This window comes from Dermochelys coriacea, chromosome 7, assembly GCF_009764565.3.
Source record: "Dermochelys coriacea isolate rDerCor1 chromosome 7, rDerCor1.pri.v4, whole genome shotgun sequence".
Taxonomy (NCBI): domain Eukaryota; kingdom Metazoa; phylum Chordata; order Testudines; family Dermochelyidae; genus Dermochelys; species Dermochelys coriacea.
In genome coordinates, this window is record NC_050074.1 from 91,081,046 (window position 1) to 91,106,453 (window position 25,408).

The following is a 25,408-nucleotide window of genomic DNA, read 5'->3' on the forward strand; positions in this document are numbered from 1 at the left end:
GAAGAGAATCAATATTCACCATACCAAGCAACTAATCTAGCATTTTTTAAATGGGCTTATCAAGATTTTACAACCCAGACTGACTTACCCTAATAAGTATAATCTGATGGGAAAAGTCCCCTGGATTGTTTTAATTGGTATTTTACAAGATATACAGTGATTCCCTTGAAAAGTCTTTATTCACCAATTGCTACCACACAGATGTCTCCAAGATTCCTTAGGGCTAGACTCCACGGGCAGTCCCTGTTAAATCATACGGCCAGTTGCTTGACCACACAATGATTCATTCTGAAATATATTTAAGGGACTAAACAATCAATATCAATGAGGCTTATTGTTAAAATCAATATTAATATAGTACAGGGAAAAGGTTCAATATAATACCTTGTGCAGCATTTTCACCTTCACCTTACAGGAAAGGCATGCTCCCAAAGTTACACTCCTAAAGCAATCTTTTTATGTCCTCCCTGTCTACAAGCAAAGAGGATATTGATAATCTGATATATATGTTAGCCCAACATATGTTGGTCAGAAGTCCCAATGAAGTCATACTTAGAATGAAAAATAGCTGTCATACTTCATACTGGTAATAATTGTTCAGTGAAGGCTGAACACTAACAGCTGCACGTTTGTTTCCAATGTATTCACAAAGAAATTTGTGTGTGCGCGCGCGCAAATAACGAAGGGGGTAATTATAAAGTTCCCAATACAGTCTTTTGAAAATAAAGTGTTAATCTCAGTCATATTAAATTTTTAATTTACAGTTAAACTTCTAAATTAAATATTTAACTTCTACAATAAATATTTTAATTTAACTTATATATACACACACACATCATTTCCTTATATGCAATAGGTATTAATTAAAAATAAAAACTAACTAATGAAAAAATACACAGTTCTACATAGCTTCTAGGCACTAAGGGGAAAACAACAAAGTACATGGTATAAGCAGCTTGGAACCATAATTTGTTATATACATTATAAATCCACTTTAAAAAAGTTCTGGGCCAAGTTTCATTCTGTGACACACATGAACCTGCAGAAAACCTTTAGACCTCAATGGAGTCACTCCAGATTTAGTCCTTTGAATACAAAAATGAAGTGTTTATCTTCCACTTTCAACCAAATAAAATTTTTGTATGTTCTCTCCAATTACTAAATCCGTAGAGGTATAATATGCAACATTATCTGCCAAAAAAACTACAGAACCTAAAATGAAAAGCATACATAATTTCAATCCAAAAGACAAAAAATCAAGGTAAATCTAACACAGGTAAGGCTGCCAGGTGTCCCGTTTTAAGGAGGCCTACACAGTCTCCAGTTAGAAGAATTGACCAGAGGCCAAAAGTCCAGTTATCACAATTCCGTTGTTGCCCCAGCCCAAGGCCCCTTCAACCCAAGAATACTGGGCCCAGAGCCAGGGAGAGGCAGAGCTGGAGGCCCCCAAGTACTAGTCCTGGTCGGCCTGGGGAGGGACACTTCCTCTTCCCCTGCACGGGCTGCTCTCAGGGACAGGTCAGACCCACCTCCGGGAACCTCCCCAGCTGCAGGAAGCTCCTCCCCCTTCCCCCGCTTCTTGCCCCCATCGCTCCCTGCAAACTCTTTGCCTCAGAGCTGCTGATGGACGGAGCAGGAGAGACACAGTCTCCTTCAACCTCTCTCTTCTTTTTATAGTAAGCTGAGCCTTTGGTTGGGGGCAGGGGCAGTTTTGTAGCATCCAGTTTTGAGAAACTGTAAAGTTGGCAACCCTAAACAGGGGATCCAATTCTACAAAGATCAATTGCAAAACTCTGACTGACTTGAATTGTGAAGGATCAATTCCTTTTTTTGTAACTTTCAAATTATTATAAAGAAAACTAACAATCATCATTTTCACCTACTCAAGACTCAAAATCCTCAATAGATTTGATGCAACCTCTCTGAACTCTGTTGATGCAGGCTGATATATTGATGCCAGTCAATCTGAGAAAAAGGATGGTCTTGGGGTTAAAGCACTGCATTGGGACTCAGAATATGTAGGTCAAATTTCCAGATCTGGAAAGTGATCCTGTGCAAGTCACAATCCCTATGTAACTCACCAGCATGGCAGTTCTCCATCAAACATAACAGTGACAGTACCGCCTCTTTTCTCCCATTCCTCACTTGTCTTGTTCATTTAGATTGTAAACTCCTTGAGGCAGAGACTGTCTATTACTATGTATTACAACACCTACATTTAGCCAGCAAATTGGGCTGAAAAAAATCAATCTCAGTAAGACAGATATCACGACCTTTAATACTGTCTCACCATCACCAGTACAGATAGAGGATTATGTTCTCACCAATGTAGAAACATTCACATACTTGGGCAGCACCATCAGCCAGGATGGTGGAACGAGCCAGGACATCCGGAATAAAAAAATCAATGAAGCCAGGAAAATCTTCAGGAGCTTAAATACAGTCTGGAAACCATCAAAATACAACACCAAAACCCAACTCAAGATCTATCAGAGCTGCGTACTTTCAACCAGGGTTGATAAAAATTGATGATAAAATGCTTTTTGAGGAAAACTACCTAAAGATAGCTTTAATTAAGATAATATAGCTGAAATTTCAAAATACTCCCATAACAACCATTTTGCAGCAGCTGCTCTGAAAAAAGTGGGAGGAATAAAGCTAACTCTCCCACAAGACGTGTGATCAAACTCGCATCTGAGCACTATACCAAGAACTGGCCTAATCTGCTGACAGTTTGTGAACAAAATCGTGAAAAAATAGATGGCACTGTCACAGCCAACATTCTCAACATTGGGCTTAAGTGAAATGTTGAACACATGCCGAGTAGCCTGAAGCCGATTTCTGTAGTCTTGAACAAAATGCAGGGAAATAGCTGTTTTACTGCTGATGCTGTTAAAATTTGGAAGGAACTGAGTGAGATCTTAAAAAGAGAAATATGCAGTAAGAGTTAAATTACAAGCATTAAAAAAAAAAACCAAATAGGACAAGCACTATCTCCAGCTTATTTTCTTGCAAATATTCTCAATACTCGGTATCAGGGTCAAACCTTAACTGCTGGAGAAGAGGAGTTGGCTATGGACATCCAGCAATCATCCCTCCATAACGCCAACTATAATAAACTTCAGAGTTAAGGGTGAACCATTCAAGAAATATACATTTGCTGATGATGTTTTAAAGAAAGTCACACCAGTGAACTGGCGGAAGTCGCTTAAGCACTTGGATTCAGAGACCGTTTAAGTGATAATCTCACTTTTAAGAGCAGTAGCTTCTTCTGCCAGTATAGAAAGAATATTTTCTTCCTTTGGACTAATTCATTCCAAATTGAGAAATCGTTTGGGACCTGAAAAAGCAGGAAAGCTTGTTTTTCTTTTCCAGATTATGAACAAACAGGAAAATGAAGGTGAAGACGACCCAGTTAATTGCAGAAGCCAATATTTTACGTTTCTCATGTTGACCTGGCTAACACAGTCAATTTAATTTCTGGTGATGTTCTCCTCCTAATACAGCATGGCAAGAAAATCCTCCAAATATTAATGATAAACCTGTTGAACTGGAGATAGTTCACCTCCCACTGACTTCATAAATATCTGCTTCAATTACCTTTGGTAAATGAAATAACCAAACAAACATTCATTTTCTGATATAGCTGTAAAACTAATCTGAAAAGTTTTCAAAATAAATCACTTTAAAAATGAAACCTGCATTCCTCTCCAAGTTGTGAAGAATATGTATTAAGGTTATAACAATCAACAAGAATGCACTTTTATGTAGAAATTCATGATTAAATCAAGTCTTCCTGACTAGTGATTTAAATCGAATCCACCCTGCTTTCAAAACTACTTTATAGTGCAGAATGCTGGGGAATGAGTAAGTATGACTGTCCAAACTGTCTTCATTCTATACAACCTGCCTCAGAAAAATCCTCCATATATTCGCACCGAATAATCTCAAACCAAGATCTACTGACACAGTGCAGCCAAGAGGATCTGAGCACCATCATTGCCAGGAGGCCTTGGATCAGTCATGTGCTTCTGATGGAAACTGATTCCATAACCAGAGTAGCAATAAGATGGACACTTAAAGGCAAGCTAAAATGAGGCCATCCGAAAACAACATGGCAAAGAGCTGTGGAAGCCGAGCTGAAAAACCTGGGGCACAGCTGGGGAACCATTGAAAGACTTGTCAGAAACAGACAGGAGTGGAGGAGCTTTGTCACTGACCTAAATGCCAGAGGTGTAATAGGAACATGATGATGATGATAACACCTAGCAAACTGCAGCCTTCCATCTTGATTGATCCCTCTACAAGCTCCTATAATATAAATAAGACACAAAGACACTACCTAAAAAATAAGCAAAACTTGGCCCTTCATTCAGCAAGCAAAGTTTTATGGGTTAATTGGGAGGTGTATACAGATCCCAATGACAAATTTGAAAGGCTAATTCTGTCTTTCTGGGTGGTATTTCCTCTCCTAGGTCACTAGTTTTATAAGCAATACCCAAAAACTTTAAGGGGCATAATGTCAGTTTCATACTATTTTTAAATGTCTTTATTTGCTACACCACCACCTCAGAATTACAAGATTTTTGTACACTTTTTGAATATCTTTCCGCCCAGACATATAGACAGGTCAGTTTCACTTTCAGCTTCTAATACAATTGGGTCTGATCCTGCAAGGTACCGAGAGTTCCCAACATCTACTACAGTCAATGCAGGATCCAGGCGTAGCTCAATGCTGGGATTATGAACCCTACAAGGCAGTGCTTATTTATTTGAAAAATCTATTTTTCAATCTAGATTCCAGGAAGACATGACAAAAGCTCTAAGAGCAATAGAGAACCAAGTATTGTTTTACAAAACTCACATCCGAATCCAAATTTGAGCTGAGACTATCCCTTTCCACAAAAAATAAAGTATATACCTGTCATCCTTTACAATGGTTATATAGTTGTTTTCCTTATTTATAAAACTGTGCACACCAGAAAGCGCTGTAATTTCAGGCCCATATTTCCATTTATAATTTTAAAATCCAATAAAGTAAAATATTTGAGTCAATATTAAAACTTTTGGGGAAGGGAGGTTGGGGTGTCTGCGTCTCCATACACTTCTCCTAACAACAGAAACTGGAAACCTGAAGTTTCCAGGCATACTAACCAATGTTCCCTCTAATTTTTGACAGGCCATGTGCGCAAAAAAATTCTTCTGTGCAAATTTTTGACAGGCCATGTGCACAAAAAATTTCTTCTGTGCAAATTGTTGTACTTCTGTGCAAATTTTTGTGCGCGCAGTGTTTCACTGTGTGCGGGGGGTTAGGATCTGTGTGCGCACGCACACGTGCACAGCTTAGAGGGAATAGTAATACTAACCCATATCTGTGGCCCAGTAACACACCCCTCACTAAGCACTCACCCATCCGAGCACACTACCACAAAGCACATTAACCATCCCCAGCCTTTTAACACCCCCCACCTCCCCACAAATCAATGGGTCTTGAGCTACGATTGCTGGCTCAGTGGAAGCAACACCAGGGCTCTTCAGTACAGGCCTCCCCAGTCACATAAGAAAACAAAAATTAGCCTTTTTTTGTGTATAGAAGATGGGAATTCAGATGAGGTCTTTATAATTTGACACCAGTATAGTCCTTAGAGGGGCTATTGTAAACAGATCACCCTTCCTGGGGAGTTCTTGGGTGGTTGGGCCACAATCCATGAGTCTTTGAGCTAAGACTGCTGAGTCAGAGGAAGCAACACCAGGATTCTTCAGTCCAGGCCTCCCTTACAGAAATGGGCAGCCTCCCTGGAACTGTGCCTCCAATAACCACCAAGAAACAAAATCAGTCTACCTAAGCAGCTGTGTGCAAGAGTTCATTACTGCTGCCTCCTTCACTTCTCATAGCTCTGGGCCTTGTGGGGAGCTGAAAGCCTGTAAGCATTCACAAAAGAGAATTTTGTACCTATTGCTGAATTCCCAGCTCAGCCTGGAATTTCATCCCACAAAGATCTAGGTTGACTATTCCCATTTCACTGCTCCCCGGTTAAAGCAGAGATGTAACCAACAGCTTTGGCCTTAAGAGATGCCATTCTCCTCCCTCAAGAATTCAGAACTTGTGACTGCAGCTGCTTATCTGCCCCAGGTTGTAACTCAAAACACATCGCTGGGCCACTTCCATCACTGAAGATAATGTCCATAAAATCCTAAAACTACCTTTTGACTGTAGAAAGGCTAGCGACAAGATCATCCTTTTATATGCCCCCTTGTTGCAATTTGAGGTTCCAGACACTACAGCATTTAAAACCAACAGGGCCACATTCGTTACTCTCTCTCTCTCTCTCTCACCACACACACACACCCCCCTCGCAACTCCATCAGCAATCCTCACCTTAGCACTCTAAGCCCCTTCATCCGTCACCTATCTGCCCCCGGTCAACCTGGCACGCTAACCCTATCCCTCAGCAGCTGCCTCTCCACTCTGGCACTGTGCCCCAATCCCAATGGCAAACTAGCTATTCCCTAGTTCACTAACCTCTGCCAGCACCTCTCATCAGCTACCTTCTGATCTGGCACACTAAACCTCCAGCCTCCCAGACACTGCCACATCACAACACTGTAATCCAGACAGCAACCCCATTCCTTCCCTGCACACACACACACACACCCTGACACGTCCCCACCCTGTCCTGGAACACTGACACCCTGTCCCCACCTAACAAACCAGCCTCCCTGGCCCAAAAACCCACCCAACACCCTCACCTCACCTCCCGCCCTCACCCACCCCAACGCGGTAATCCCCTAGCACCACAACCATCCCCCCACAGTCCCGGCTCGCCAACCACCCCCTCCCCAGCTCACTAACCACCAGCCCCCTGACTCAGCTCGCTGCCCACACCAGCCCCGGCTCGCTGCCACCCCCCACACAGGCGCGCGCGCGCTCGCTGTTGCGGGCTCTCGAGGGCGCAGCCGGGTTCCGGGGACGGGGGCTGCCAGCGGGGCACGGGACCCTGGGCAGGATCAGGCCGGCTGGCTCCTGGCACTCACCGGGCTGGGGGCCGGGCCGGGCCGCCTCCTGCAGCGGAAGCCCAGCGCGGGTGGGCGTCGGGGTGCTGGGGACGGGTCGCCGAGGCTCTGGGCGGCTGCAGGACCCTCCGAGCTGTGGCGCACGGCGGGGCCACTGGCGAAGTCCCCTGGGCGACGGCGGCAGCGGCCCGTAGGTCCCGTACGGCGAGGGGCGGGGAGGGCTCACCCACGTGATGGGCCCGCGTCGTCCTGCGCAGCTGCCATCATCCGCTGGTCTGGCGGGCTCCGCGCCTCCCCGGGGGGACCCGGCAGCGAGCCGCCCGCGCCAGCGGGACCCCCCCCCCCCACGGCCGCCCCGGAGACCCGCCCACGCCGCCCGCAGCCCGGCCTCGCACACACGGGAGCCCTGGACGAGGCGGAGACTGGAGAGCGAGCGAGCTGGGGAGGGTGCCTGCGCCTTCATGTGTCTGTGGGCCTGAGAGAAACATGACGTGTGACCCCTAGAAGGACGCATATAAAACATACAGGTTTCAGAGTAGCAGCCGTGTTAGTCTGTATTTGCAAAAAGAAAAGGAGGACTTGTGGCACCTTAGAGACCCCCGCCGAGTTCACTCAATACACTGCGAACGCATCTATCAACCACAAGGCGGCCAGACTAGCAGCTATAAAAGATGTAGTAGGCCAGGGGCAGGCAGTGCACAGAACAGCACCAACGCATCATACCCCTCTGCCCCTGCCGTCAAAAAGGCCAGTTTGGCCTGACCCAGCAAAAAAATTGCCCAGGCAGAAAACAGGCCATGTGCGAGCGCTGTATCTCACTCCCAAAATTAACAGGGACCTGCAAAAACCCTTGAAAAGCTGCTGCAAAAAATCAAAAAGAGGAATCAAACAGGGACAATGGAAGTGAAAATGAAAGGCTATAGCTGGGGCCAAACAAAAGAGGTGCGGCCTACACTCCTCTGGTGATGTGATGTGGTTCACAAAGTGGTCGCTAAGTAGCGCCAAGAAGCAACACTCACCACTGCTCAAGTTACCCAAGTGCTTAGGAAGGTGAGACTTGCAAACCATCCTCCAGGCCAGGGACATGGAGTCACTCAGGGACAAATGTATCTTCCAGGAAGTATCAAGGAGATCAGATTGGGAAGCATAATGCTGCATCTTGACTCAGAAACCATAGAGCTGCTTCTTGTTCTTAAGTAGGGCCCTACCAACTTCAAGGTCCATTTTGGTCAATTTCACAGCCAGGGGGTTTTAAAATTAGTCAATTTCACCTTTTTAGATGTTTACATCTGAAATTTCACAGTAGAGTTGTAACCATGGGTGGTGGGGGTCGCAAGGCTATTGTAGTAGGGTCATGGGATTGCCACCCTTACTTCTGCCCTGCTGCTCGCAGTGGTTCTGCCTTCCAAGCTGTTCAGCTGGCTCTCTAAAGCCAGTGCAACAGCCAGCAGCAGTGCAGAAGTGAGGATCACAGGATATGGGGGGGTTACCATATATATGGTTTTCCCAGCAGCTTTGGGGACTGGTAGCTGGAGCAGCAGCCTTTCCGCTCAGGGGTGTGTATGTGTCTGCTCAAGCCACAGCCTCTCTGTGTGGGGTTTGTTTGTGTGTGTGTGTGTGTGTGAGACAGATTGAACTGTAGCCTGTCCATGTGGGGAAGTGACAACTTGAGCTGTGCAGCTTCCTGCAGCCCGGAGAGGTTCCCAGAGGTGGGTCTGATCTGCCCTGGGTGCGACCCCTGTAGGGGAAGAGGACGTCTTGTCCCTCCACATTCCCTGCTGGGACTGGCATCTTGAGTCTTGTACAGGGAAGGAGCCTCCACCTGGGCACCAGATTTCACAGGGGAGATCAGATTTCATGTTGCAAGAGGCGTTTTTCATGGCCATGAATTTGGAAGGGCCCTATTCATAAGTGGAAAAGAAAGCATCTGTCAGATACTTTCAGGACAAGAGCCTGCCCAGCTGTAACCAAATCCTGGTCACAGAAGGAAAGATAGCTTGTGAAGGGAATGCAGGAGTGCCCTCTGCAAAAAATCTCTGCAGACACTGAGCAGATTATTGAGACTAAATCAGAGAGGCTCTTACCCAAAAAACACACAGATCAGATGCCAATCTAAATAGTGATGGCTGCCACCAACTCCAACTCAACCAACCAGGAGCAATCGGGCAGGTTAAGCTTGGTCAACCCAGCCTGGGTAAAAGCAGAAGAAGGTTCCTGGAGGAGATAGTTTTGGAGGGGAAAAGGGGGTTAAAAAATGTGTATTGTCCAAGAGCCGTGGACTGTAAAATGCCTGGTTTGGCTGAGCACTTTGCAGGAGTCACCAGGAGTTGAAAAGGCCATTGCAGAATGTAGGTAAATCCAGGCTAAGTAACCATGTCCTAGCAGAACAAATGAGAGTCAAAGCCCATCTCCCCAGCATGACAGGGAAAAGAAAGCCACTGAACAGACCAAATGCAAAACGTTGACACCCTACTGACTAAGTCAATGACCCCATCTCTCTTATCTATCAGCAAGAACAGCAAATCAGAGTGAAACCAGGTATAACAGTTCCAAAAAATGGTTGATGTGCCTCTGAATCCAGTCCAGGAGTTCTGATAGAGGGTCCAGATACAGCAGTAGGTGCTACAACATTGAGGTCATGAAGTTGTTGGCAACCAAAGCCTATCCCCAAAAAGGAAGTCCAGTAAGGAGCCAGCACCATTTCTGCAAGAGGCCTTGCACCCTCCACAGCGTTTCCCATATCTATTTTGTTCAGATCAGAAATAAAACACTTTCATCCCAGAGATGCCCCCATTGGAATTATGAGGGCAGCAATTGGGAACCACTACCTACTGCCAAGATCCCAGTAAGATCAAATTGTTCTTTGCCCAATTGATTCAAGCAAAGGAAGCCTGTTCGTGTACTTGCAGACAGGTGTAAAGTGCCTGTACATAATCTTCAGACCTGATAAAATCTGAGATGTCATCAATATAGGCTGACAGTCAAACCAGGAAAGCATCCGGCTCCCTGGGCAAAGGCAGGCCAGTCAGTGGGCTTCTTATGAGGTACAAGAATGGCTCCAGGCTCAGGGCAGATAACATCCCAGAAAGAAGGAACCCCTGAAGAGCAGGTCTATGTACTGGTAAGCAGCAGCGAAGACCCCCCATTAATCTTTAGGTTTCAGAGTAGCAGCTGTGTTAGTCTGTATCTGCAAAAAGAAAAGGAGTACTTGTGGCACCTTAGAGACTAATAAATTTATTTGAGCATAAGTTTTCATGAGCTACAGCTCACTTCATCAGATGCATTCAGTGGAAAATACAGTGGGGAGATTTATATACATAGAGAACATGAAACAATGTGTGTTACCATACACACTGTAATGAGAGTGATCACTTAAGGTGAGCTATTACCAGCAGGAGAGTGCGGGGGAGGGACCTTTTGTAGTGATAATCAAAGTGGGCCATTTCCAGCAGTTGACGATAACATCTGAGGAACAGTGGGGCATGGGAGGGGGGAATAAACATGGGTAAATAATTTTACTTTGTATAATGACCCATCCACTCCCAGTCTCTATTCAAGCCTAAGTTAATTGTATCCTGTTTGCAAATTAATTCCAATTCCAATTCCAAATCTTTAAAACATTAAAACATTATGGTACAATAAAAAAAATGAAGTAATTGGCCCAATCCAAAATGTTTCCAATATTTTAAAAAGAAAGACACGTCAAGTCTATCAAAAGCTCTCCCCTGGTCCACTGCAATAAATCCCACATCCAGATTTAAACATTTATGAAAGTAAAAATATAGAATTACAGAAATGTAGGGCTGGAAGAGGCCTCAAGAAGTCATCAAGTCCTGCCCCCTGTCCTGAGGCAGGAACAAGTAAATCTAAACCATCCCTGACAGGTCAAACCTGTTCTTAACCTCCAATTATGGGGATTCCACAACCTTCCTTGTTAGCCTATCCCAGAGCTTAACTACCCTTATAGTTAGAAAGTTTTTCCTAATATCTAACCTAAATCTCCCTTGCTGTAGATTAAGCCCATTACTTTTTGTCTTACCTTCCGTGGAGATGGAGAACAAATAATCATTGCCCATGTTCTAACAGTCCTTACTTAGCATATGTGAAGCCTATTATCTTCTTTTCTCAAGACTAAATATGCCCAATATTTTTAACCTTTTCTCAAAGTCCTCCAGACTTGCACTCACACCAACATCCACAAGCAGGGATCACCCCCATCTGTGTTCATGAATGCTCTGGCCAGCCACTCATGAACCCACAATAGAGAGGCGGCAGCCAAAATATGCCCCCAGCTCCCCAACCTAGGACCCCAGAGCTGTACCATCCTGCCCTGGTCAAAAACCTGACCAGTATGAATTTATTACACAGTCCACCACTTCTACAAAGGAAAGTGGACGTGCACCAACTCTTGTTCCTGAGCTGAGATTTTTTTCCCTTTGTACTTCAACCAACACACACTGTTTTAGGTAATATATAAAAAAGGTTTGTTATCTACAGAAATATAGATTTTAAATTATTTAAGTGAGAGCAAACAAATCAAAGCAGATTACTTAGCCAATTAACAAAAATGAAAACTAAGCCTAAAATACTAGGTAGATAGAGTCCGAATTAGCAGTATCCCACCCTGGCTGATGATACAAGCAGTCCACCGAGTTTCCGTACACAGGCTAGAAATTCCTTTAGCCTGGGACCAGCACTTCCCCCAGTTCAGTATTTGTTCCTCAGGTGTTTTTAGGTGTCCTCTAGTGTGGGGATTGAGGTCCAGTCATGATGTCACTTCCCCCTTTTATATCTTCTTCCAACTTGCTGGAAAGCTCTTTTGCTGTGACCTGAGTCAAACAGTTCTCATTGTGCAGTGCTATCTTGAAGAAGTTTCTATTGTACACAGTTCCTGGGGTAAACCTTGTGCTTCTGTGTATTTTTTCAATAAGCCATTAACATTGTTTGGCCTTTTTATTGCTGTACCTGAAAGGCTGCTTGTGGGTGTTCTTAACCTCACAACATGTTTCAGGAGTATATACATAGCCACACTTAATAACTTTACATACTATAGCACATTCAATCCAACGAGATATTAATGTCTAGCAAATCAAGACTTTTAGAATGATACTTCACAAAGCATACTTTGTACAAAATGTATCATAATTACATGACAGTGGTGGTGCCAGGATGTCACAAGAAGCAGCTCCTTCTCTTGGACGCATTCCATCAGGAAAAAAATCTGAACCAATAAGACGCCAGAAATGTTCAAAAATTCAGAGGACAGCCTGTCAATACCTGAGGTCTTGCCTGTACAGAACTGCTGGACCATAGCAGAGAGTTCCTGTAATGATAGAGAAGCATCCAGACACTACTGTTTCCCACCAGTCAGACAGGGTTAACCCTGGTATGGCTTCTCCATCACCAGCACATCACAGCTTCAGGCAAGTACAGCACACTGTAAAAGGAAACAGTTGCTTTCTGGATCTCTGCATAGTCAGCCATCAGATAACTATCAGGCTGCCAGAGACAATGAATCTGCTGGCAGTCCACAGTCTTTCTCTCCAAATCAAAATAAAAAACATGTGGAAGCACTGATATTATACAGGTGTGTGAAACAGGCCCAAACCAGGGCTCCCTGCTCCTTCTCCTCCAGCAAGCACCTCAGAAGCTGGCACCTTCTCAGTAAGAGTCTGGTGGATCTGCACTAGGTTCCCCACATATACTTCCATGATGTTACATTCCAAGGCACTCATAGCATGATGAAAGGATTGAATAGCAGCCTGGATGTACTCATGGCAGAATAGCTGGAATTCGACCTTCTCAACATCCTAGCAGTTGTCTCCGGGACTCAAACAAAGGGCTTCTGCTACTGCCAATACTCCCAGAACACAGCAAACACCTGGGTAAAATTCAGGTCCTACAACGGTTTGGCATTAAAGCGCCAGGAGGAAGCACAAGCCAGAAGAGGGAAAGACTCACTAACAGAAACACAATGATGTTCAGACAAGTGAGTGGGAGATGTGGAAGACTGAACAGACATATTCATAGTTGAGTTCGTGCTACAAAAGTGATCCAGTATAGCCCCTGAGACACAGTTGGGAGTAGCCGTAAGCCAGGAGTACTGCCTAACTACAAGGTGAGAGCACCTCCAGACATCCATTAACCCAAAAGGCTGAAGGACACAATACAGTCAAGCAAGGCCTGAGCAAGCATCTGCAGAAAGGAGACAAGGTTGTTGGAGGATGTACTATTTTATTGGTCATAAAGACAGATGTCCACAGCAGAAATAGCACTCCCAAATAGCTCATGGCATATGCTGAATGAGCATCTGTATAGGGTCTTGTGCTTTTTGCGGTATCAGGATCATGCACAAACTAACACAGGTGAATGAAACAGCTTGCCAGGGAAAAAAGGATCATTTGGTCAAGGAGTACATTCTTGGAAAGTGGGCTGAACAGATTGCCCCGTGAAGGGGTTCTATGCTGATTCCCATCATGAAGGTAGCTAGATGCTAAGATGACAGTCATTCAGAAGTGTAAGGGAAGCCAGATACTGCAGGAATGGGGTGGAGTTAGGAAACAGATAAGTGGCAAGAGGAGAAACTTGCCAGAGACCAGCTGTCTAGAATGAGCATAGTGTGAACTGGCGACCTAAAGGAAAGGCTAGAAATCTGGCTACTAGTTGATTAGGAAAAGATTAATGAATTATAAAGCCAGAAGGGGCCAATCGTGATCTTCTAGTTTGACCTGTATAACATAGTCTATAGGGTTTCCCTGAATTAATTCCTGTTCAAACCTTTGCATGGCTTTTAGAAAAAAATGCAATCTTGATTTAAAAATTTTCAGTGATGGATAATCCACCACAACCCTTAGTAAATTGTTCTAATTTCAAAAATGTATGCCTTATTTCTAATCTGCATTTGTCTAGCTCCAACTTGCAGCCATTGGATCTTGTTATATCCTTGTCTGCTAGACTGAAGAGACCATTATCAAATTTTTGTTTCCCATATAGCTATTTACAAACTGTGATCAAATCATCTTAATCTTTTCTTTGTTTATGTAAATAGATTGAGCTCCTTGACTCTATCAGTATAACACGTTTTCCAATCTATTAATGATTCTTGGAGCTCTTTTCTGAATCCTCTCCAACTTAACATCCTTCTTAAATTGTTGCACCAGAACTGGACACAGTATTCCGGTAGTTGTCACACCAGTGCCAAATACAAAGGTAATATACATACAAAAAAATCACATTAGCCCTTTTGCCAAAGCTTCACTCTGGGTGGTCATGTTTAGCTAATTATCCACCATGGCCCCAAATTCTTTTCAGAGTAATTTCTTCCTGTAAATATGGTCTACATTCTTTATTTCTAGATATAAGACATTACTTTTGGCCATATTAAAATGAATATTGTTTGCTTTCAGCCAGTTTCCCAAGCAATCCATAGCACACTCTATGAGTAACCCATCATCATTATTATTTACCACTCCCCCAATTTTTGTATTATCTGCAAACTTTATCAGTAATGATTTTATGTTTTGTTCCAGGTCATTGATAAAAATGTTAAATAGTATAAAACCAAGAACCTGCTTGAGCATAGTTCCGCACGCAAAATTAATTTTGACACCTGTCACGTGGCCAGTATTTAATCCATTTAATGTGTACCATGTTGATTTTGTATTGATCTAGTTTCTTAATCAAAAGTTCATGTGGTATCAAGTCAAATATTTTACAAAAGTCTGAGTATATTACATCAACACTGTTACCTTTATCAACCAAATTTATAATCTGGCCAAAAAAAAAAGAACATTAGTCTGATAGGTTTATGGAAAATAAATACTATGTTGATTAGCATTAATTATATTACCATCTTTGAAATCTTTATTAATTGAGTCCCGTATTAGCCATTCCAACATTACCTTTCTTCTAGTCTTCTGGAACTAATAAACACTAATGGGACAGAGAACTCATTGCCCTGGTCTTTTAAAACTCTTGGATATCAGTTATCAGGAGCTGCTGATTTTAAAGTGCCTAACATTAGTACCTGCTATATAATATTCGCCTGAGTTACATTTGGAATTAAAAATATTTCATCATCACATGATAGGACTACATCATCTGGCTTTTTCCCAAGTACAGAACAGATATATTTATAGAACACTTTTCTTCGTTAATATTTATATTTCTCTCATTTACATCTACAAATGGACCACTATCATAGTTAGGATTCCTTTTGTTCCTAATATAGTTTAAACTTTCCTTCTTATTTTCCTTAACTCTGCTGGCCAGAGATTTTTCCTTCTGTCCTTTTGCTTTCCTCATCAATTTTCTATAATTCCTAGCTCCTGATTTATATTTTTTGCTATCAACTTCTCCTTTTTTCATTGGTTTTATTTATATTATATATATACACACACACACACGCACATACATACAGAGAGAGAGAGAAGGGGGAGGAAGATAGAGATTTTATATTTATATTGATTTTCGATAGCTGCCTTCACTTCCCCTCTAAGTATGTTTAGGATGTTTTTTTAAACAGTGTGGCTTTGGGGCTATTTAGTAAAAAAATTTTAAGCAATTACCATTTTCTCTAAATTCTGTCTCCCAATGGATTTGGCTCATAATTGTTTTCAACTTTGTGAAATTGGACCCTTTTAAAGCACCAAGTGTATATGTATTACTGTTTTAGACTTTAGGCTGGCCTAAATAGATGGAGTCCATCAAGTAGACATCTGAACAAGTGCCTGTGCATCCCCAACATGACTCAGCTAAGTGCCAAAGCCTATTGGAACCTCCAGCATAAAGTTGTCCTACTCACCTAATCCTATCAGATGAAGAATCCTTCCTGAAGCCTCTGACCTGACTTTTCTTCCTCTCCCTCCACACATGTGAAGTGGGAGCTCTTATATAATTTTTAAGGGAGAAAGCAAATATGAAGGCATTTGGCTTGTATGCTTGTATGATTGTACAACAGTCACTAGCACGTTGGCAGGCATATGAAAGTTGGTCTGTCCTGATATCATTTGTACAATATCTGGAGCTTTGGTCATAGAAAAGTTTCTCATTTTTGGCCAATATAAGTGCCACTATACATCTATTCAAACATTTTTTCAATATCCTATTTGAACGTCCAAAGCACAGATTCCTATACTTTAAAGGGTAGCTCCGTCCAACCTGGTTTTAGTTATCAGAGCTATCAAAGAATTTTATTGCTTCAAATGGTGAAACAGTCTTGAGGAATGATTTTTCCTAAGTACCTTTAAATGCAGTTTGGTCCTTTTGGTAGTTTTCCAAATTGACTGAATTATGGTCTGATTTTACTGAGGCTTGGCACAATTAGTTTGCAAAAGAAAGTGTGATAGTTGCAGGGAATGGTTTTCATGGCATCTGTCAGAGACATCACTAGATCATTTTCTAGGCTGGTGGCCATGTCTCCTGTTGGTGGTGCAAAGATGAATTCTGGAAATTTTCTGTTAGATTTTAGCTCTCATTCACTCTACCTTTCCCCGTCGGTTCTGGAGTTTTCCACATGACATCATGATAGAAGGAAATTTTAATTTCCAATACTGCATTAGCACTAGTCACACTGATCCATTTCTCTTTATGTCTTTTTCCCAAGGTTTTCTTAAAGATCTAGGCTGTTTTACATGGACCCATTTGGGAGGGTAATCCAAGAGCTGGTATAATCTCATTTATAATTTAGGCCCTGATTCATTAAGGTACTTAAGCATGTGCCTAAATTTAAATATGCAAGTAGCTTTATTTACCTCAATGGGACTTAAAGTTATATCAATACAACTCTATTTACATCAATGTGCTTAAAATTAGGCACATACTTAATTATCTTGTTAAATCGGGGTCCTGTTCCCTACTAGCAGAACTTCAAAACTGGATGAATCATATCCATAACTGGATGCTGTATTCTCATCTATCATAGAATCATAGAAAATCAGAGCTGGAAGAGACCTCAGGAGATCATCTAGTCCAACCCCCTACTCAAAGCAGGATCAGCCCCAACTAAATCATCCCAGCCAGGGTTTTGTCAAGCCAGGCCTTAAAAACTTCTAAGGATGGAGATTCTACCACCTCCCTAGGTAACCAATTCCAGTGCTTCACCACCCTCCTTGTGAAATAGTGTTTCCTAATATCCAATCTAGACCTCCCCATGGCAACTTGAGACCACTGCTCCTTGCTCTGTTATCTGCCACCACTGAGAACAGCCTAGCTCCATCCTCTTTGGAATCCCCCTTCAAGTAATTGAAGGCTGCTATCAAATCCTCACTCACTCTTTTCTTCTGCAGACTAAATAGGACAAGTTCCCTCAGCCTCTCCTCTTAAATCATGTGCCCCAGCCCCCAATCGTTTTCATTGCCCTCTGCTGGACTCTCTCTAATTTATCCACATCCTTTCTGTAGTGGGGGGCCCAAAACTGGGTCCAGTACTCCAGATGTGGCCTCACTAGTGCCAAACAGAGGGGAATAACGATTTCCCTCTATCTGCTGGCAATGCCCCTACTAATGTAGACCAATATGCCATAGCCTTCTTGGCAACAAGGGCACACTGTTGACTCATATCCAGCTTCTCATCCACTGTAATCCCCAGATCCTTTTCTGCAGAACTGCTGCTTAGCCCGTCGATCCCCAGCCTGTAGCTGTGCATGGGATTCTTCCATCTTAAGTGCAGGACTCTTGTTAAACCTTGTTAAACCTCATCAGATTTCTTTTGGCCCAATCCTCCAATTTGTCTAGGTCACTCTGAACCCGATTGCTACCCTCCAACGTATCTACCTCTCCCCCCAGCTTAGTGTCATCCGCAAACTTGCTGAGGGTGCAATCCATCCCCTCATCCAGATCATTAATGAAAATGTTGAATAAATCTCTGCAAAAAGCAAGGTTTATTATTGCTTCCTCAGTACATATTCTTCATCTTGAATATGGATGAAACAAGTGGTCGGGTGGATTCCAAAGATAAAAGACTTCTCCTTTTCAGTTGTTTCCCAGTGTCGCTGATAGAACCGTAATTCAAACTGGCCACTCACATATTCACCACTCTGTCACACATCACAGGTAGCACTGGTTGAACTGCACCAGTGCTTGAGCAACAATGGGGCATTTTTCAGAAAAGTCTCAGTGGTGACAATCTTTGGGGAAAGACTTGTTGAGAATATTGATGGCTCCTGTATTGTGACCAGTGGAATATATTTCAAATCTTTATAATTCATGTGGAGGTATATCCTTTTATTTCATTTGTTCATGCCACGGCTATAGCGTTAACACTGATGCACTGTTAACTGGAGTTTCAGCATTTGGGACAAGAGGTACCATATTGTTTTACAGCTTCTTGTGACCTCTTGTCCCAAATAGCGAAACTCCTACTAACACTGTGACAGTGTTGCTACAATAACAGTGGCATAACCTCCATGAAAAAGAAAGTCCTCAAAAATAATAATTTAACAAAATCCTAATAATTATTCCCCTCTGAAGAGTATTGTTTGCAGTGAGCGATGCAGTTTGGGATTGATGGGATTGATGCAGCTGATGGAAAAGCTAACAGGTTACAGACAAAATATTAATCTTGAGGATAGACAGCCTGGCTTTCCTAGGTGCTTTAGCTAGTCGACATGGACAGTAAGAGTGCTATTAGAAATGTTAGGAAACAACTAGTGTGGGAAGACCCCTAGCTTTAACTCCTGCTAAACCACTTCCTTGGATTACAGTGAAGAACATGTTATCATGCACCCTGACCTCCTGGAAACCCCCCTCACGCAGGGGCAGCAGGTTTGTATAATTTTTGGTGGTGCCAGAATGGGTCCAAGTCTCCCCTCCCTGCCTTGTAAGCCGATATTTTTTTTAAATATATTTTTTTAAATAATGTAAAAATGGACTGGAAATAGTAAGCATTTAACAGTTTCCCTATATTACACAATATCACTATCGTAAGAAAAAAATATTTAACTAAGAATATCAACTTTACTAATACTCTTGAATACAGAAACAACCAAGCACTCTTGGATCAATGACCTTCAAAAGCAAATACTTTCTAAAATTAAAACAAAGTGTAGCCCCTTCTATTGCGATTTTTTCAGGAGACAGCAAACACTTTTCATCGTTGTTTGGTGGGGAATGGGGCTGCCCCTTGCCCAGCCTGGGGCAGGAGCGCGGACTGCGGGCGGGATGGGAGGCAGGGTGTCACGACACTCACCCAAGCCCCAGCTGCTCAGGTCCAGGAAGCCCCCTCACCTCCCCTGTGGTGGGTACCGGGGAGAGGCTGCCATCATGTATGCCTCCTCCCCTGCTGCTGCACCTCACCGTAGCCTCACTGAGGGTGGGGGATGGAGCTGCCCCTTGCCAAGCGTGGGGCAGGAGTGGTCACTGCGGGTGGGGGGGCAGGGCGCCATGAGTCCAACATTCACCCAAACCCCAGCTGCTCAGGTCCAGACTCCAGGAAGCCCCCTCAGAGTTGTCTGTCTCCTGGTGAGTGCCGGGATGTGAGGGCTGCCATTACGTGTGTGCCTCCTCCCTCTGCAGGCACAGTGGCCACCTCAGCCTGCCGCTGGCACCGCTCCCTTTATTTCAGCCAGCAGCAGCTAGTGAGGGAGCACAGCACAGAGCAGCAGGGCAGCTCCCCACTGCCCAAGGCGCAGACATGGGGGATGCGCACAGGACCAGCAGGTGGGGCCGGGGGACACTTCAGGGGAGGCACATGGGGGCGGCAGGTGGGGCCAGGGAAGAGACCCGTCCCTGAACATTGAAGGAGTCAGAACCCCGGGCCCTGAATATTGCTGGAGCACAGACACCACAGGCCCATATAACTCGTCGCCCCTGCCCTCACATCTGGTCATGGTGTTGCAGAGGTCCTCATCTCTAACACTCCTGTGTGGTCACTTTAGGGGCCCCACAACAGCCTGTCTCTGTCTTGATCTTGGTCTTCTGTGGTCTGGCCCTATGGCCAGGTCCCTTTAAAGTTCAGTCCCCTTCCACAGTAACAAAAAGGTCCAACTGCAAGTCCAAATAAATCTCTAAATAAGTAATTTATTTTGTCAATCTCAGGCCATTCTAAAGTCCACCTAGATTGCTTCTTCCCAGCAGGATTCCCCACACTGCCTCCCTTCCCCAGAGACACCAGCAGCTCACCTCAGGGATCTTCCTGCTACTTACAAACCATCTCAGGCTTTCCCCCCAACCTGCTCCCTTTGGGTACATCTGCACAGGGATAAAAGACCTGCAGCACAGCCGTGGCTGGCCCCGGGGCAGCTGGCTTGGGAATAGTGGGGCTAAAAATCGCTGTGTATACATTCAGGCTTACGATGGAACCTGGGCTCACATTGAAGAGATGGGAGGAAGATGTGTCACAAATAGAGGATTAATATTTCAGGCAGAAAACAGCAACAGGAGCAGACACACTTTTAAGAAACCATCATCTTCATCATCACCATCTTTCCTGCAAATATGTCCCAAATAAAAAATGGCAGAAAACACAATCTATAAAAATACAGGGCAATTTGTCTCTAAATAGACTGTTTTGCATAAGTTAGCAGTTGCTCTTTAGGTTGGGCCTTAAGGTTCTTAATTAAATGCAGTATTTGTGTAGTTACAAGTGTCTTTTTCAAAATATATTTACAAAATTTGCCCAAAAGTTCATGACATGTAAGCAGTATTGTGGGATAGAAAGTGATCATTTTCAATTATCTTGGACACCAAAGTAATTTTACCCCCAAAATTACTAGTCTAGAAAAACAAGAAGTGGTAGGCCAGCTCTTAATTATTTATCTTACTGACAATTGAGGAATGTGTGACTCCCACTGTTTTAGTCACAGAAGTTCTTTTACATACCTTAAGGGACATCATGACTAAAATTAAGCAAAATAATCAGTTAAAAATCAGGGCTATTTTATTATTAAAGAAAAGAAAACATTAAACAAACCAATACAAATGACAAAACACAAATGATAAACCAGTTACTTCTGTTATAATCTCTTCTCTGTGCCTTTCTGTGCGGACCTCTTAGAGACACGTGTAAGAGTAGACACACCTTTGGTGGGGGACATTCCTCTTTGTAAATTGAGACCATGGTCTTAATTTCCCAAAATTATTGAGAGAGAGTTCAATCTTAGTGTATCAAAAGAAAACAGACTGTTTATAAATGAACAAAAGAAGTTTAAGGATAGGTAGAACCTATTGGTTATTATTAATAACTAGACAGTTTGTATAAGAGAAAGCTAAGTAATTTTACTAAATCCTATGAAATCGAAGAAGATATTTAATCAGTCACTTAGAAGAATCCTTTTAAAGAGCTGTCTTGAGACAGACCCATTAATAAATAGTAAGAATCTTAAATCCAGTTGAATCCCACTATTTTCTCTGGTTAGTTCGTCTCCTATCCAGGAACACATGGTCTATTGGTTTGGTGATTAACAGGAGAAACTGTTAATATTTTAAGTTATAACAGCATGTCCATATACTGTTACCACTAAAATCATTAGAACAGTTTAAAAAAAAATCTAATCCCTTGGTAGTGTCTTAGGGCTTGGCTACATTTGCAAGTTAGAGCGCATTAAAGGAGCCTCGGGCTCACTAGCTCACTACCCGTCCACGCTGGCAAGCCACGTAGAGCGCTCTGACTCCGCAGCTAGAGCGCTCCTGGTACTCCACCTCGCAAAGTGGAATAACGTTTGGTGCGCCCCTGTTGGAACACCGCGGCACCAGTTGGGGCACCCTGGTCTGTTAGTGCACTCTGATCGGCCTCCAGAAGTGTCCCATAATGCCTGTTCTAGCCACTCTGGTCATCCCTTTGCACTCTACTGCCCTGCCGTCAGGTGACCAACCATCAGACCCGCCCTTTAAATTCTCTGGGAATTTGGAAATTCCCTTCCTGTTTGCTCAGCCAGGCGTGGAGTGCTCTCAGCGAATCTTTCCAGGTGACCATGCCTTCATGCTCCGGGCGATCCCCAGTATGGAGAAATGGCGAGGTGCTGGACCTCATCAGTGTTTGGGGGGAAGAAGCTGTCCAGTCCCAGCTGCACTCAAGCCTAACGATACCTTCAGGCAGATCTCAAGGGACATGATGGAAATGACCATGACCGGGACGCACTGCAGTGCAGGGTTAAAGTGATGGAGCTGCAGAATGCCTACCACAAAGCCCGCGAAGCAAACAGCTACTCCGGTGCTGCCCCTGCGATCTGCTGTTTCTACAAAGAGCTGGACGTGATATTTGGGGGCGACCCCACCGCCACTCCGAGTACCACCATGGACACCTCAGAGCCCAGTGCAACAGGGAAGGAGGAGGAAGAGGAGCAGCAAAGAGGGAGCGAGGGTGCTCAGGTGGAGGAAGACACCCAGGAATCCCAAAATACATGCATCCAGGAGCTGTTCTCAAGCCAGAAGGAAGGTAGCCAGTCGCGGCAGCCAGTGGTTGGGGAAGGACAAACACCAGAGGAGGTTCCCGGTAAGCAGCTTTTATTTTGGGAAGGAAGTTATTTGGTGCAGGTTCTTGGGGTGAGGAGGGTTAGGGCTGCATGCAGGCCTAGATGTGGAATAGGGCGTTGATGTGCTCTCTCACATCACGGTAATTGGCCTCAGTGCACTCTCAAAGGTCTCATCCAGAACTTGGGCAATGCGCTTGCGCAGGTTTCTTGGGAGAGCCACTGTGGTCCTTGTCCCAGTCAGGCTAACTTGTTCGCGCCACTGGCCCGTGAGGAGTGGGGAGGACCATTGCTGCACACAGGCAAGCTGCATATGGGCCAGGGAGGAAGCCGCATTGCAATATAAGACCCTCCCTTGCTTCCCAGGTCACCCTCAGCAGCAAGATATCTTCCAGGATGAACTCCTGTGGAAAATGTGGGGACAGTGTTCAGTATAGGGGCCCCCTGCCGCTGTTGGCTCTCCCCAAGCCACAGAAACCCAGAGGACAGTACAGCTGTGAAACAATCAGTCATGCTTGATCCTGTGCTTACTCACCATTTTGAGCCTGTGCTTACTCCCGTGGGTTATATGCGCTCGCTTTGGGACAGGCAAATTATGCTATTATGTAGACTGTGCTTGCCCCCAAGTACGGGGGAATCATTGCTCTGTCTGATGTGAACAATGCTGCCTCTGTTAAGAAGGTTGCATCTGTAAAAGCAAAATGCAACAGAGATCTCAGCCATCCATGTTATCGTCGGCTGAAAGACTCCAAAGAATCAGAAAGAGGCCACGTAGAAGCAAGGAAGACATGTTGCATGAAATAATGCAGCATTCAAGTAATGAAAATCAAAAAGTGCAGGAGTGGTGGGACAGTGAAAGGAGAATCCTCCAGCAGAACGAGGAGCGCTGGCACAACAGCATGGTGCTCCGGCAGCAAAGCACAGATCGGCTGTTAAGCATAATGGAGCGCCAAGCAGACTCTATACAGGTGCTCATAACCATGCACTACCATGCCCGCCCCCACTGCAGCCCTTGTCCTAAAACTCTTTCCCTTGTGCCCCCATGTCACCTCCAACCCACTTTCGCCAACATCCGAGTTCTTACTGCCACCAGCTGCCTCCAACACCTGTAGCTTCACCACCCAGCCCTGAAAACTATGACCTTTACCCACAGCAATCAACCCCTATCACCATGCAGTATAGCCATCCTGAAGCGCAGTACTCATTGCACAGTACTCCAGACAGGAAGGCTGAGTATGATAACAGGACATACAAAAATCTGTGATTGTACCATTCCCCACCCTACCCCCTTGCACTTTGTGTTTCCCAAGCCATTGTGTTTCTTTTCAATAAATGGATTTTTTGGCTTTGAAAACACTATTTATTATTGCATAAAGTAAAAGATACCTTAGCCCAGGAAAGAAAGAGGCATTGCAAGTCAGCGTAGCAAACACAGATTCCTACTAACATTGAAACCTCTGCACTTCACTCCCGTGCAGGGCACCAGACATTACTGGTGACTTTCAGCCTCAAATTGCTCCCTGAAGGCATCCCGAATCCTTGCAGCCCTGTGCTGGGCCCCTCTCATAGCCCTGCACTCTGACTGTTCAAATTCAGCCTCCAGGTGTTGAACCTCTGAGTTCCATGCCTGAGTGAATCGTTCATCCTTCCCTTCACAAATGGTGTGGAGGGTACAGCACGCGGATATAACTGCGGGGATGCTGTCGTCGGTCAGATCTAGCTTCCCATAGAGAGAGCGCCAGCGGGCCTTTAAACAGCCAAAATCACACTCCACAGTCATTCTGCACCGGTTCAGTTTGTTGTTGAACTGCTCCTTGCTGCTGTCAAAGGTCCCTGTGTAGGGTTTCCATGAGTCATGGCATTAAAGGGTAAGCGGGGTCTCCAAGGATCACAATGGGCATTTCGACTTCCCTATGGTGATCTTCTGGCCTGGGAAAAAAGTCCCAGCTTGCAGCTTCCTGAAGTGGCCAGTGTTCTGAAAGATGCGTGCATCATGCACCTTTCTGGGCCAGCCTGCGTTAATGTCAATGAAATGCCCACGGTGATCCAAGCACGCCTGGAGAACCATATATACCCCTTCCGATTAATGTACTCAGAGGGCAGATGGACTGGTGCCAGAATTCGAATATGCGTGCCATCTATCGCCCCTCTGCAGTTAGGGAAACCCATTTGTGCAAAGCCATCCACAATGTCATGCACGTTACCCAGAATCATGATTCTTCTGAGCAGGATGCGATTAATGGCCCTGCAAACTTGCATCAACACGATTCTAGCTGTCGACTTCCCCACTCCAAACTGGTTAGTGACCGATCGGTAGCTGTCTGGCAACAGTAGTTCCAGATTGCAATAGTCACCTGCTTCTCCACCGTCAGGGAGCTCTCAATTTCATGTCCTTGTGCCGCAAGGTGGGGGCGAGCTCCTCACACAGTCCCATGAAAGTGACTTTTCTCATCCAAAAGTTCTGCAGCCACTGCTCATCATCCCAGACTTGCATGACGATGTGATCCCACCACTCAGTGCTTGTTTCCCAAGCCCAAAAGTGGCATTCCATGGTGGTGAGCATGTCCGTGAATGCCACAAGCAACTCGTGTCATATGCATTAGAGTCGATATCATCGTCAGACCCCTCACTGTCACTTTGGATCATAAGGAATAACTCGACTGCCAAACGTGATGTGCTGGCGAGAATCGTCAGCATACTCCTCAGCAATTCAGGCTCCTTTCCCGCAGACCGAAAGGGAAGACAGAGCGCGCAGTACAAAAAACATTGAAAGATGGCGTCAATTGTGGACGGAAGGACAGGGATTGCTGGGATGCGAAACAATGCATCACAGGGTGTTGGGACAGTACCCAGAATGCTCTGCACCCTCCGCCCCATTCCCAGAAGCCACAGCACCAGAATGGGAAGAGGTGATCTGTGGGATAGCTGCCCATAATGCACCGCTCCCAATGCTGTTGCAAGTGCTGCAAATGTGACCATGCAAGTGCA

General features: G+C 44.5%; 1 protein-coding gene across 14 annotated transcripts in view; it reads right to left on the reverse strand.

The window, feature by feature from the left end:
- Positions 1-7,477, reverse strand: part of SGMS1 (sphingomyelin synthase 1) — a 205,689-nt gene extending 198,212 nt beyond the window's left edge. For 9 of the 14 annotated variants that reach the window (XM_043520040.1, XM_043520037.1, XM_043520038.1 and 6 more), the window contains exon 1: positions 7,036-7,475. The gene's annotated coding sequence lies outside the window, so the exon portion shown is untranslated. Of the gene's footprint in view, positions 1-7,035 lie in introns of all 14 variants that reach the window. The other 5 variants (XM_043520042.1, XM_043520047.1, XM_043520041.1 and 2 more) reach the window with 1 other exon arrangement.
- Positions 7,478-25,408: the final 17,931 nt, after the last annotated feature.